Genomic DNA, 16,847 nt, shown 5'->3' on the forward strand with positions numbered 1-16,847 from the left:
TCAACTCATGTAAAAAAAATAGATACTGCTCTAAATGATGCATGTCGTATTGTAACAGGATGCCTCAAAAACACACCTATTGAAAAAGTATACTTATTGGCAGGCATAGCTCCACCATCAATAAGACGACTAATCTCCACTAACTTGGAAAGACAAAAACGACCCGAGACATCCTATGTACGGACAGACGACTACAATCTCTCGACTAAAGTCGAGGAAAAGCTTTCTCAGAGTCTCTAGTGCCTTAGAAAATGACCCCTCCCAGAGTAGAATAAATGCATGGAAAGATAAAACAAAGGACATTAGAGGCTTGATTGAACCTGCGGAACACTTACCTCCAGGGCACGAACTACAATGGCATGTGTGGAAGACATTAAACCGACTGAGAGTGAGAGTAGGAAGATCTAAGGATAACATGCTGAAATGGGGATACCTCAATGATCAGGAGACATCTTGCCATTGTGGAACAATTCAGACGAAGGCACATTTATTGGTATGCCCATTGGCACCAGGACCTTGCACGCTAGAAGACTTAACTAATGCCAACCAGAAAGCAATGGACGTGGCCCAGTACTGGGCAAATGAAAACATCTAGTCGAAACACTTACTCTACCAAATTTTATTTTATTTTATTTTATTGTATATTATCTACTTATGTATGTTTTAAATTGTAAACCAGTTATATAAACTAGTCTAGATAACTAACTTATAATTACCAGTATGATGCCTGACACGAGAAAAAAAAAAGCAAAAAAAAAAACTCAAAACTTTATGGAATTATTAAAAAAAATAATAGTCTATAAAATTCCTAGTTATGCTCGTTAGTATATATATATTTTTAATTTATTATTATAATTGTGTCAATACACCAGGTATTTTTGCAATGTTTTTACAATTATAAATTAACTAATTAAAGTTTACAATGAGTTCGTAAATACAATTTTAGCTTAATTATGATAGTCCTCTTCTTGAGCTTCAGCTGTCGTTAATATATAAACTACACAGCTTTACTAGTTTATATATAAAATACCAGTTGGGTTTACGCTAATGTATGAAATTTATATCGCAATGTAAATGACCAGTAGTAGATTAGACAACATACAAGATACAACATTTGTTGCCTTTGTCGTTTTATTTGTAAAAATAATAAGACTAATTTGTAACTCTAAATGCCAGCCAAAAAGTAACTAGTATTAATACTACTAGTACTAGTACTAATAAATACATTTTAAATTGTAAAAAAAAAATAGTAATTTAATAATTGTAACTATAATGATAGAATAAGTTTATAATAATAAAATTGTACTCTAAAAATTATTGATAACTATTGATTTTTTATTTTAATAATTCTAATAAATTTACGTTACATAAATCAGAATTTACTTTTTAAAAGTGAATATTTATATTTATATTTTATGGATAGATTCAATAGATAATAGTTTTAAATACATTAACTGTTCGCGCCAAACAAGTTTTCTCGCTGAACGTAATGCTGCGCGACGGCGGACCGTCCTAATCACTTCCCTCCCGTATCTTCCACTCCACTCCGTCCTTTCTGTATTAAATTGTTTAATTATCATAAATTATTATTATCTATGTATCTATTCTCTTTGTGTTATATGTAATCAATGTAAAATTATTATTCGGCTTTTGCCGTATACGTATCATTTTTTTTCGTATCAATTATTATTATTATTCGTTTTTTTTTTGTTATGCGGCCTACGCATGCGAAAAGCGTAAAACAAAAATTGTTATTGTTGATCTGCTAATAAAACGATCTAGTTTTCGATGTGCGACGTTAATAAAACGACCACATACTTTTATTGGAAACCAATGTGTTTTTCTTCACGGTAGACCCTCCATCTAGTCACTCCCACTGAACTAGTAAGTCTGTTTTTTTCGTTATTACTTTTCCTATCAACGTACGTCCGTGTGTGAGAGGCCACCCAGGCCGTCTCATTCAACATCGACCTACTGCAACACCCGCCGTCACCCGGTCGTCCAGTCATTTTTGTGTTCAGCGTAAGTCCGCCAGCACCCACGGTGGGTTGTGTGAGAGGCCGCCCCGGTCATCCAGTCGTGCCAGTCACCAGAAAGCTGATCTTCCGTAGTTGATAAGTTAGTTTTTAAGTACAGCCCCATTGATTGTAATTGCCCCTGTGGTCATTGCACCAGACCGGATCGACCACAGGGCCCCCGTCCCCATCAAATAATTTGTATTATCCTATTTCCCGTGTATATATGTATATATATCCCTTCCCGTTCCTCAGTGTCATCGTCGTCGTCAAAATTGCCTAATCTCAACTTATAAGGCGTAAAGTATATTTGGTTGCCTAATCGCCATATTAGTCGGAGTTTTAACTTAAGATCGGCCGTTTTTGGCCCGTCCCATCGTTCTCGGGCATTACCGAGTGGTCCCTTCGCCAGTCCACATGGTTGGGCGCACACATTAACTAAACCGCTATTGTTGGTTTATAAAATATCTAGTTAGTATGTAGAATAGCTAATTGAAGTATGTGTTTATTGACTCATTAGTCATTCAATACATTAACTGAAAGTACTCGTAATTGTATAGTAACCAGTTATTTTATAGAATTACTGAATTTCATACATTAACGCTAAAAGTTACATCGTATTTGTATTCGTAATTTTGTATACAATAGAATATTATTGTATAGTGTAAATAGTAGATATATTGTTAGTAAACAATAGATATAGATGTTATAAAATAATAATAAACTACCTGGTTAGAGTGGTTAGACACTTAGACCTATCACTACCGTCACTTTATCATACTTATTTAAATGAAATAATAATTATTATTATTAATTTTTAACATTTATATAGATACCTATTATGGATACTGGATAGGTATATTATTATAAGGTACTGTTTACTAGAACAGTTGGACGATGAATTTGTAGAAAATTACATTATTCTTTTACGTTATTAAGACAAGACATATCATCTCCTCTGACTCATAGTTTGAAATGCCATTATGAATTTTTATTTATTAGGTCCTTTTTAAGCATTTTTATGATGTCATTATTTAATTTTTTAGATACGTATAATTAATTCCATCTGTTAAAATATTTTTATTTATTTAATTTTCATTTTGTAAATAACGTTCTGTACACTCGTACTAATTTAATAATATCTTTAATTTAAAATGTTTCACATACGAGAATTTTATGATTTGTATTTATACCTATACTTCGAGTTAATTTCATACTTCATTCGTTAGATTTGAATGCACTAAATGTACAGCTCTTATTAATTATTAATTATTATTAGTTTATTACTAACCATTTATATAAAAAATGTACGTAGTACGTACCTAGGATATGTTTAGATAGTTCCGTATCAAACTGTCGCCTGTTACGCTAGGTGAATTTTATCTCGGACGATTTTTACCCCGTACACATCTAAATTGATCATGTATTATTAAAATAACCGGGTCTTTGCTTATAGCATAATATCACGATAATACTTTAATACTATATTTGTCATAAGAATATAGGCAACTTTCCAAACTGCTTGTATGGTTTTTTTGAATGTAGGAAAAAAAAGTAAAATTGCAATAATTAAATTTATAACAATTAAAATTAAAGTTTAAAATTAAAATTAGGTATTATTTAAAATTTTATGATATATGTTATTATTTGTTATTTCATCGTAATTAATATAGTTTAGATTCTAAATAGCAATGAATGTATTGGTTTTATTTATTTTACAACCTTTATTTTATTTTTATGTTTTTTGTATTTGTCATCACCTGTAGGGAAAATTAAACTGTTTTGATTTCCTTCATTAAATATATTAAGGAAATTATTAAGTTCATACTGCATTTTACATTTAAAAAAAAATCACCCTATATACCGTTGTATATACAGTATATACATTATACTTATACATATCTAGCCATCTAGGGTGTAAGAAATATAACCTGTGTGGCTGTGTATTATTATTATTTTTATTAATATAATATAATATAATATATAATACATATGTATACAATATGTTATATGACCAATAATTAAACTTAATTTTTTTTTTAATAATTTTATATGTCGAATAATACTTTAATTATTTTGATATGACCAATAATGTGTGAACATTGCAATTTGACTTTTTTTTCCGTGGGTTATTTTTCCTATGGCTTTTTTTTCTGTGGATTATTTTTCCCGTGGCTTTTTTTCCTGGATTTTTTTTTTTTTGGCTTTTTTTCTGACTACCGGTTTTTATTTCCATGGTACCTATTTATTTGCATAAGAAACAATAGTACAATAGTTTTCTGGATGAAATCAATTAATTTGTTTTTATGTTCTAGATGGAATTTACTTTTACCATAAAGTTACCATTGGTACCAGGCAATGTGGCCCCTACAACTTATTTCAACGTTCCTACCGCCCCTCCCGTGACAGTGACCTCCACCTCCCGTGGGGGACCACAACAACAACGTGGTCGTAGTGCCGAACGCGGACGACGTAATTGGCAAGGCGGCAATCGAGGACGGCAAGGCTGGAAAGGCGAAAAAAGACGATGGTATGATCGTGTACGTCGTGGTGGTGGTGGTAGTGGTGATGGCGGCGGCGGCAGCGGTGACCATGTGCCTCATGGTAGTGGTGGTGGCGGCGGCGGCAACGTCCGTGTGCCTCATGGTAGTGGTGGTGGCGATCGAGGACGGCAAGGCAATCGAGGCGGTAAAAGACTAAGATGACGCGGGCCCGCGTAATAGCCGTTTGAATTCAAACGGCCTTTGCCCGGCAAACCGCGCAATTAATTCTCTTTTCAACCGCCAATCGACGACGGACGACACCGACACGCGATAAGCGCGCCTGGAACGGTCGATCCGCCGAGACTCCGAACCGGTCGACAGTAGAGTGAGTTCTCTGACCGACACTGAACGACACACGCTCCTCACCACCCCGCTATTTTGATTTTCGTGTTGATCATTTTCTGGCGGTTGTATTTTCAACCACCACAATAAAAAAATCATTATACCGCGAACTGTTTGTGTTTTTCTTTTCACCACTTCCTACACTAGTGACACCACTGACTCACGCGGTATCCGTCCAGGACCGCCACAAAATTGGCTCCCCGAACAGGAATCACCGGTAAGTGAATACTTTTGGTATCATTTACTTACCCCAATACTACCCCCATCACAGACCCCTGTTGTGCAACTTGCGAAAAACTCCCGATTCCATACGATGGAATCGTGGTTTGCAGGCTATAACGGAAAAACCAGCGTTACGTAACTTTGAAGTACGTAACGACGGTCCGCGCCGCCCGACTTACGGACGCACCGACTTCACTGCGCGCGACACCGCAACCACGGACAGGTAGGAGCGCTAGAGCGCGAGAAGGTCGTACAACCACCGCTCAGCACCACCACCCACCGAACGCCACCACGCAAGTACCCGGGAAAAAAATACACAAAACCGGACTGCATTCGTAATCACGATAGTCGACTGGACAATGCACACACGCGCAGCCGCAACAAACGTCACGAAAACCGGCTAGTGTAATCACAGACCCACACTGACCTACATTCGTACGTAAATAAACAGTGATAAACGGTCAACAACAACAACTGCATTACATATTTTCCCGTCAATAACACCGGAAAAACAATCGGACGAGATGTCGGGAAAATACATTAATGAGCTGACCGTTGCGGAATTACGTTACGAGTATTGACAGCGCGGGCAACCGGAAGGGGGCGTGAAAGACGCTTTCGAAATCCGATTGTTCCAGCATTTCGCGGATATAGACCTGCAGGCCAACGCCATCCGGTTCCAGCCTATGGAGACCATTAGGCCAACCGGAAGTGTCTCGGATTTGAGTCAGGCGTACCATGCCGGACCACTCGAGACCACAGCGGACGACCAAACAGACACCCGCCACCGCTAAACACCACCAACAAAAACACAACCAACCAACAAGCCACGGACATGATCCAAATGGCCCGCGGTATAATTCAGGAGGAACGGCAATCGGCAGCGATCTCAACGCATGCGCACAGTTTGGAATCACGACTGGCCATGCTTGTGGGCCGCATGATCCGTTTTGGCGACGACCAACGTCGCATAGCAGAGATAATGTAACGTCTGGAGATGGGTATATCACACCAGACACCGGAACCGCAACCGGAAGTACCATCACCGTCCCACCACCAAAGAACCATGTTATCAGGACAACACCGGAATACACCGGAATTATCAACAACCGATAACGCACACCAACATCCACACGTGAATATATCAAACGCGACGAACTACGGAACGAGTTGTCCCGCGGCACGCGAACCGCCAGCCGCGGCACACCAACACGCCGACCGATCGTTACGGTTTGATAACGTGTCTAGTCAGCACTATACCACCACCACCACTACCGCAACCAAAACCGGCATACAAACAAGCCGGCCAAGTCCGGACACAACGCCCGCTCCACCAACCGCGTACACGGCTGGAAAACCGCCACCGTCTAACCCGTGATGGTACTGCGGAGGGCCGCACTGGAACAGTGACTGCCCCGGGCACACACCGACTTTGGTAAACGGAAATTGAGTCGGCGGACATTTGTCCGCGCCGCCGCCTCATACACACACACACACACACACAACCACGCCACCACCAATAACGTTCGGCATTACGGACGGGGATATAACTGTCAAACGCTCATCGACAAGCTCGGCGTCATCAGATATATCACCCGCCCACACACACACTATTTCATTAAGTAGTAGGTCATCACCACCACACACAGACCACTACTATGAAATTCACACGTGCACCGTTGGAACATACAAGTAGCACAGAGGCAACCGAAACGGACGCTCTGATAATGGCGGTGCAAACCGCTCACCAGAGCACCGGAAACGCGGTTCAGAACCAGTTGCCCCGCTACAGTACACAACCAACGACGAGTAACAAAAAACGAACATGCCCCGACAATATTCCGACCCCCGCGGTCGAGCTCGAATTTAGGTCAGGCTTCGTAACAGCGCTACTCGATTCACAAGCACAAAAGTCATATGTAAGCCCGAACATTGCACACACATTTGGCACATTTCGGTAGTACACGCGGGAAAAATAGGCGTAATCACAAAGCGCTATTTTTTTCCGCCACCTCACCTAATGACACCCGTTCACAGACCCCCAACCTACACCACCCCACCACCAATCACACTCACCTCACCGGTGACAAGTGTGTTCAACAACAACCGGCTCATGGGGCAGCCGCAGGTGTAGGGACAAAGGCAACAGATACACGGGTGCTCACCCACATGGGTGACAGGTAAACACACATACCGTGCCATCCTGGCATTAGGTCAGATCAATCTGCGAGCGTAAAGCATCGGATAGGCACAGTGGCAACCGATAGGGACAGTATGGTTATGGCGGTTAACACCGACTACCGAACAGTCTCTGTCGCGGTTCAGAACCAGTTGTCCCGCATTACCGATGGCAATACAACTAATAACGGCATGCGAACACGCCCGGACAAAATTCCGACCCTTGCGGTCGAACGCGAATTTCCATCAGGCTTCGTAACAGCCCTATTATATTTCACAACCGCAGAAACGTACATAAATCCGACAGTAGCCCGTAAATACGGCAAATCACCCTCCCTCCCCCCACCCCAAGGACCACCAAACAACGTCCGAATGGCGGACGGTCACACTGCGACAACCAGTGGAACCACCGCGTTCGAAGACATACCACCAGCTACCAGCTCCTAAGGACAGTAGCGCGGAGGAGGCAACCTACATCACCACGGCGGCACGAGTACAGTGGATGAAGACGGCGCAGCTTCAACGGGATCCGGTACTGTGGGCCGCTTACACACAAAACGCGACCAGCAACCATGACGCGACCGGCGACCAAGACGCGACCGGCAACCACGGCGCGACCGAACAAGCCACAACTCCACCGGTACCGGCTGGAACACCGCCGTCGCTGGCGGATTGGGGGGGGGAGTATGACGCGGGCCCGCGTAATAGCCGTTTGAATTCAAACGGCCTTTGCCCGGCAAACCGCGCAATTACTTCTCTTTTCAACCGCCAATCGACGACGGACGACACCGACACGCGATAAGCGCGCCTGGAACGGTCGATCCGCCGAGACTCCGAACCGGTCGACAGTAGAGTGAGTTCTCTGACCGACACTGAACGACACACGCTCCTCACCACCCCGCTATTTTGATTTTCGTGTTGATCATTTTCTGGCGGTTGTATTTTCAACCACCACAATAAAAAAATCATTATACCGCGAACTGTTTGTGTTTTTCTTTTCACCACTTCCTACACTAGTGACACCACTGACTCACGCGGTATCCGTCCAGGACCGCCACAAAGATATGATGAAGATCGTGGCGGTGAACATCATCGTGGGCGTGGGCGTCATAGTGGTGGCGGCGGTGACGGTGACAGCGAGCGGCATGCCGACATAATCGTCGTAGACCGGACACCACTTGAAGATAACACGCCAAGTAGCAGAAGCGGCAGTAGCGATGGAAGGCGGCTGAATACGCCATTCAAAGGGCGTGAGTATTATTACATTACCTTTTTTTCTACACCATGATTTCTTTAAAGCTTAATAGAATTCATAAAAAAAAAAATATAATTAAAAAAACAATTATGTAATGTAATTGTAATATACTACCTGCAGTTCAGTGGAGTGTCCTACATGTATGCGATGTGTGCAAATGCCACGGGCCCTCGGCTTGGGGGGCGCATTGGCCATTATTTTTCAACGTTCCACAAAAAAAAGAATATAAATAAATAAATACAGTTATTTTCGAAAAAATAAAAACTGGTCAGTTTAATTTAAAAGAAATAATTAGAAAAAAAGCATGCAAACGAAATTTCCATTAAATTTGTATTATTATTATTATTATTATTATTATTATTATATTCTTATCATTATTATTTTATTTGTATGACGTAATTTCATCTTATTTCTTATGTAATTAAAATTTTAACAAAAATAGAAAGTACCTTGTAGATTTGCATAAGATTTTAGAATTTTAGAATAAAAATTCTTACTTTATATTTGAATTTATATATCTATACCGATATTATTTAATAAAAAAACGAAGGGGGGGACCATTTTTTAGTTTTGCACACAGTCCCATATTTGGGATAAACCACCACTGCTACAGTTATGCAAGTAATTTGTAATAATTATAAAATATTTTATGATTTTAGAATGTACAAAATGTTATGAATATGGTCACCGAAGAAGAGATTGCCCTTATACAGGTGAATAACAATGAAAAGTTAAAAAACTTATTATTATATTTTATTGTAGCCGAGGAAGCACAACACAGGAAGCAATGAAACTTATTTTTTTTTTTTAGACATTCTTTGTTACAAAATATACGATAATAGTAATATTTTTTAATTGTGATCATAAAATTATAATCAATGTAAAACAATAAAAATACATATAAAACTAAATAAAAAACAGATACATAATATTTAAACATAATTGTTTATAATTAATTTGGAATTTATTTTATAGGTACCTACATTTTTTTTAAATAATATAATTAATATTGTATAAAATATCCAAGACAGAAAACTCGTCTCCGATCAGAATCGTTTTTCGTATACAATGATATTATATCATTGAATTCAAATTTAATACCATCCATTACTGCTGTAACCCATTTGTAAACTACTGTACAGCAGAGCGACATCCACTTACTTACCAGCTTTTTTTTTTTTGGTTTTTCACGGTGCTTTTGAAAACTATTGGGAATTTCAAAAAATGATCTCCCCAATGCACCAACTAGATTCAATTTCGAACAGGAAAAGCTACTGAAGTTGAAAATCAAAACATTAATTCGATAAGTTACTCAACATAGTAAAAAGAATATCTCTTCTTGGTCGGGCAAAAATACAACTTTGGTAAAGTTTTGCGGTTCGGCCATGGTATTTAAAATATTATTAGCATACAAAAATACAATAGAAATAGCAAAAGCCGCTGGCGACTGTCGCTGTGCACTGCTTTCGATTGAGTAGAGCCGCAGGACAGACGCAGCGACTCTTTCATAGCCGCAAGGCCGCAATCGCTCATTGAACACCAGTCCATAGGAATCGGGTAAAAACAGTGTAGTCGCGACATAGCCGCGCCTTGGACACCGTATCTTAATAGATGTAAAAAAAAATAATAATAATAATAATATTAACAGAAAATATGAGATTAAGCTCAAAACGCTATAGACATACAATTTTTTTATTTGGGGATTACAAATATTGAAATATCATTTAGTTAAGTATTGTACTTAATTGGTAAAAAAAAAAAAAAAAAAACATTTAAACCTACTTACTTTATAATATATAAGTACATTTTTAAGTGTCTATGAATTATATGTAATACTTTTTTTTTTGAATATTGAATACAACAAAAGTTATTCTATATGTCAGATCTTTGTGAGACACCCTAAAGAAGGATGAATTAATAATTATACTGATTTGGGTATGACAGTTCTGATTTAAATGAGGTGATACACTAATACATACAACTTCATGCGTTTTATGTGTTACCATTCAGGCACAAATGGCAAATCCTTCATTTCAATTATACAATAAATTTCAGGTATCTATATGGATGGATTCTTAGTGACTCAAGTGTAATACATTGCTTTATTTTAGTAACTATCTATCTATAACCCTCATAATTAATTTCCAAGAATACATAACACACAACGTTGGGAGCCAAAAATTGACACTTATACCAATGTCAATACACTACAGGTACAAAAAGGTACAACTGATATGCATTTATTGATATCTTGTAGGACATGTTGCTCGATCTTAAGACCTTTTTATGTTAAGACACATTATGATGTAGGCGAATAATGCAATGCTCTAAAAACTTATTTAAAATATAATATATATGAGCAGTTCAGCAGTTGTCATAAGAATGCACTTAAGTATAATGTATTATAAATAATAAAATCATTGAGTTGTACAAAATACTGCTTCATTCAACAATTCAAAAAATCTAAATAACGGCTTACCTTGGTCAATTGGATAAATTCTAAGTCACTGACTGTTGTAATACGTTGCTTTATTTTAGTAAGTGCCCTAGAAATGTTGTAATGCAACAAAATATACATGATTCTTATCATTTCGCGCGTAGGTCTGATTTAGTTAGAATTTATTTTCTTTATAAATTAATAACTAAGACTTTTTTATAAAACAAATTTAGTGTCATTTGTCATGGAAATTTTTTAAATAGTCCAGTTATGAATAGACATGTTTATTCGTCGAAATATATAAATTCTAGCCAAGTAAATAAATGATTGAGATAGAATCAATTAATTTAAAATTTAATTTACTTAGCATTTATTCTTGATATCACAGCTTTATAATGTTTAAGTATTATAAATTACTAGTTTTTTCAAATTTAAGTTAACTTAGCATTTATTTATGATATCACATATTTATAATGCTGAAGTCTTATAGATGACTAGTGTTTTTTTACTTAGCAATTTTTTACACGGAGTCGAAGTGTTTTTGTTGGGATATCAATAGTTTTTTTATAACATGTTTTTATGTACTGGGGCCCTATTCTTGAATCGAAGTGATAATTTATCACGTGTGATATTCTTTAATTATCACATGAAAATTGAAATTATCGTTTTTTGATATTCTTGAATGAATTATTGATAATTTAATTTGATAATTAAAACGATAAATTATCCCTACCTATTTCACTGGTGAAATTGATTATCACTGTTACCTATTATTTGAGTTGTAGGTATATACTTGTATTATTATTTTCTATTCTATCACCCATTTTCTTGGTCGTTATTGACTTTTTAGTGTAATTTATCGTGATCTCGTTACTTACTCGTGATTTTTTTTATAATTGATATAAAAATCTACAAGAGTATGGATGAGTTTTATATAGCTGCATTAGAAAACTTAGAACGGCAAGAAAATGCAGTAAATTACCGAAAGCTTAGTCACAGTGAACGATTTGATGCTTTTTTATTACCAGATTATATTTTTATAAACAATTATAGACTGACAAAAGATTTAGTAAGATATGTCATAAACATATTAACTCCTCATATGACAGAAGCAACAAGGACATCTGCCTTAAATATACAGACTAAAGTAAGTACTTACTTAAATAATGATCCCTATAAATATTATTGTTATTTATTAGTTTATTTCATATTAGGTATTCATAGCTTTGAATTTCTTTGCAACTGGTTCCTACCAACTTCCCGTTGGGAACAGTAATTTAGCGATTGTTTCAAGAGCGATAGATGAAGTAGTTAATGCTTTGAATCAACCAGAAATTTTCAAATATTGGGTAAAATACCCATCAACATTAATAGAACTACGACAAACAAGAGAAAAGTAAAATAAATAGATTCATATATTTTAAGACATGATAGGCATAGGCGGACATCGGGGGGGGGGGGGCTTAGGGGGGCTTAGCCCCCCTAAATATTTTAATAGCCCCCTCAAAATCGAAATTTAATTATTAATGTTATTCGTTGATTTAATTATTATGTTTTCGTTTTATTTGAAAATCGTAAAATAATATTTAACCAACAAATGACGCTAATATAATATCATTAAAAATCTTAGAATATATAGCCATCAAACAATCAAATCCACCGCCACCAACAACTGACCGAATTCATTTAATTTACGAACACGCGGTCACGCGGATATCCCATAGACGACGCGTTATCACGTCTTATCGGTATGCTAGGCGGCGGTTAGGTTACTCATGATAGAAACGGTCTCTCACGTGCCGCGCTGACATTCTGATAATAATAATTATTATTATTAATTAGTGTATAATCACAGATATATAAAAATTTTTATATATCTGTGTGTATAAAAATTGTTTAGGTTTCAACGTTTTTGTGGTTATGACAATTGAGTATTGACGCCATTGACGGTTAATATTGTTGAATACGAGTATACAACTATAATAATACTATAATAGTTTAATTGGTAGTTCGGTTGACTCGGTTGAGTGTTGTGACGTAGACGTTAAGTGTTTTGATTTTTGAACATGGCAAATTTGTTTAGTATTTTTAATGTGAAAAAAGATCTTAAAAAGAAAGAAAAAATAAAAAATGTTAACAACATTGAAACAAACCTCGTTTACAATGACGACTTGGATGATTTACAATTAGAAGAAGTTAATAACGAAACTGGTGATCTAAGAAACACGTTAAATGGACCAGTTGACCATGACGAATTAGATGACTTAGAGTTAGAAAAAGTTAATAACGGAACTAGTGATTTAGGAAACTTGTTAAGTGGACCAGTGCGTCCAATTTTGAAGGTAAGTGCTGCTATTTGTTTCCTACCTATGAAACTATGAAACATGAAACAATAAAATTTGAATTTGAATTTAAAAATAATATATGCTTTTGTCAACATGCTTGATATTTTGTGTTATATATATTATTATTTATTTATATTATGTTTGATATTTTATTATTAATAATTTTATTGTTATGATAATAACATGATATTTCATTATTTTAGTCATATCCTATGACTAGATTTGGAACACAAAATCGAAGCTTTAATGCTTCATATTATATTCAGCATGAATGGTTAGAATATAGTATTTCTAAAGATGCAGTTTATTGCTTTGCTTGCCGTAACTATAGCAGTGGTGCTAATGATAATTGCATAGATAGTTTTACTAAGGCTGGTTTTAAAAACTGGAAGAAGGCAAGTTGTTTTTAAAATGTTATGTGCCTAACTATTATAGTATTATTTTAATATATATTTATATAAAATATTGTAAATTGTTTGCTTCATTGCTTCTACTATAGCTAAGTGGTTCAAGGGGTGCTATGAGAAATAAATTAAGTAAGCTTTTTGCTCATTCTGAAACCAAACATCACCTCACTTGCATGGCTAAATGGACTTCACATAAAAAAACTGAAATTACTGGAAGTGTTCTGACTCAAATATCTTCACAGCACAGTATGCTTGTAGCAATGAATAGGAATTATATGAAAATGTTGATTGATATATCATTATTGCTAAGTCGCCAAGGAATTAGTTTTCGGGGTCACGATGAAACAGCTAATTCTTTAAACCAAGGTGCCTACTGCCTAATACAATATGCTTAAACTGTATAAAATTAAAAACTTAATAAATTTTAGGAAATTTTAAAGAAATATGTGATGTGATGGCAAAACATAATCCTGACTTTGCTGCAAAATATTGTGAAAAAACTAATTATTCAAGCCATAGAATTCAGAATGAAATTATTGCGATTTGTTCAAAACATGTTAAAGATACAATTGTTCAAGAAATTAAGAATGCTGGTTCATTTAGTATAATGTGCGACGAAGCAAGGTACATTTTAATTTATAATTAAGCTATTTATTTATTTTTTGTATTATTAACAATTTTTTCTTACATTATTATATATTTTTTCTTTCTGTTTATAATTTTTCAGATGTTTTAAACAAGAACAGATGTCATTATGTGTTAGATACTGTAAAGGGTTTAATGTTATTGAAAGGTTTTTGGGATTTATTGACTGCTCTAATAAACAAAATGCTGAAACATTAACACAACACATTATTGAATATTTAAAAATCTGTGTTATAAATCCACAAACACCAATTGTAGCTCAATCATTTGATGGTGCAAGTGTTATGTCAGGGAGATTCAATGGGGTACAAGCAAAAGTGAAAGAAAATTATCCGTATGCTATTTATACTCACTGCATGGCCCACAGAGTAAACCTAGTGGTTTTGGATATGTGTAAACTTGTTAAGGTATAATTTATGATTTAAATTTAACGGTTCTCTTCTAAATATTTATTTATTTATCTATAGGAAACAAGAAGTGTTTTTAATACTTTAGAAGCACTGTATGTGCATTTTTCAAAACCGAGCATAAATAAAAAGTACAATGATATACAAACAAGTTTGGGAATACAAAAATTAGCAATCTCTAAGTTGAGTGATACACGTTGGAATTGTCGGTACCGAAACTGCGAAGCTATAAAAAAAAATTTTAAAGCAATAGTGCTAGCATTAGAAGAAGAAATTGAAGATGAAAGTGATAGAGATGTGAATGAGGCCATAGGTATTTTTTGAATTTTAAATTGCTAATTATTTCTATGTACCTGATTTTGTTAAAATTGATTTTTCTTAGGAATACTTTCAAGTATTAGAAAAGAAACGTTTGCTGTTCAATTGTTCATATTGCAAAAAGTGTTGTCTATAATTAACATTTTAACAATTAAACTACAAGAGAAGACAGCAACTCTTGGAAAAGCAAGCAATCTTATCAAAGGTATCATTGCTTCTTTTGAAAATTTAAGAACATCTGTAGGGTTTTCTGAACTTTGGAGTGAGATATCAATGTTTTTGAATGAACATAACATATTGATTGAAATTCCATCTCTAGGTAAATATCAAATATTTTATATAGGTACAGGTATTAAAATAAATTAATGTTTCAATATTATGCTTACTGTCATATAGGATCAAAAAGAAAAAGAATGGGGCCAAAAACTTTAAAAAATTATATTGTCAATACATCTACTAGTGACCAATATATATCTAATGAAAAAACAAAACAGTCTACTGCAGAAGATTATTTCAGGACTAATTTTTTTTATTCTGTCTTGGATGTAGTTATTACAAATTTTAAAAAACGATTTTCACCAGAAAGTCTAATGATGGCTTCATCTATTGATAATTTTTCGAGTTGAACTTTAATGATAGTCTTCATTTCATTAGCCATTATCATGTAAATATCTAAAATGATATTAAAATATTGCTTCATAAATAACAGTATTGATAATTTCATATATAATTATTAGTATATTATTTTATATTTATGTTTAGTCTTTAGTGGATGTGTCCAAAGAATGTCTTAATTCAGAAATGACAGTGGCCAAAAATGTTGTACTTCAAAATATTGGTTATGATGTGAATTTTAATATTGATGATGTTTTAAGAGTTTTGTCAGAAAACAAAACCATATTCCCTAATTTGCAAAAACTATTTATAATAGCATTAACAATACCAATTAGTTCAGCTACTTGCGAAAGAAGTTTCAGTGCAATGAGGAAAATAAAAACATGGTTAAGAACATCGATGCTTCAGGATAGATTCAGCGATCTTTCTATACTATATATTGAAAAAGACATGTCTAAAAATATAAATAGCAATGATATTTTGAATATTTTTGCCGATAAAAATAGATATTTGTTATTAAAATAAAATATTAATTATTTTTAAATTTACCTTATTTAGTGTTTTTTTTTTTTTTTAATACAAATTAAAAATATCAATATTTGTATTAGTTATATGTTTATAGCATGTGGGGGTGCGGGGGCGAAGCCCCTGCGGTCCACTTTACATTGGATTATTATAGCCCCCCTAAAAATTGAACCAAATGTCCGCCTATGATGATAGGTATATTTTAGAAAATATATTTCAATGGTTTATTATAGATTTAATACAAAATACAATTTTCCTGGAATAGTGGGAATTATAGATTGTACACATATTGGAATATTTCCTCCCAAAACCGATGATCCTGTTTATCCTGAGTACATTTATGTAAATAGGAAGAACTATCATAGCATAAATGTTCAGCTAGTAAGAATATAGATTAACAATATTATATTATTTTAAATTTAAAGATACTACTATAAGTAGTATTTTATAATCTATGACAACTTTTTTTTAAAGGTCTGTGATTCCGACATGAAAATAATAAATGTTTCAGCATATATTTATTAACTGTCTATTGATAACGTGATAACGGCATACGCTATTTATTCAAGGAGATTCAAGTAAATTATCACTTA

At 35.0% G+C, this 16,847-nt stretch overlaps 1 pseudogene; it reads left to right on the forward strand.

Moving 5' to 3' along the window:
- The first annotated feature begins 13,857 nt into the window (after positions 1 to 13,857).
- LOC149062838 (zinc finger MYM-type protein 1-like) lies at positions 13,858 to 16,282 on the forward strand (annotated as a pseudogene).
- The last annotated feature ends 565 nt before the right edge of the window (positions 16,283 to 16,847 follow it).

Source organism: Diuraphis noxia, unplaced genomic scaffold (genome assembly GCF_037042655.1).
Source record: "Diuraphis noxia isolate RWA-SAM2 unplaced genomic scaffold, SU_Dnox_SAM2 contig0001, whole genome shotgun sequence".
Classification (NCBI taxonomy): Eukaryota; Metazoa; Arthropoda; class Insecta; order Hemiptera; family Aphididae; genus Diuraphis; species Diuraphis noxia.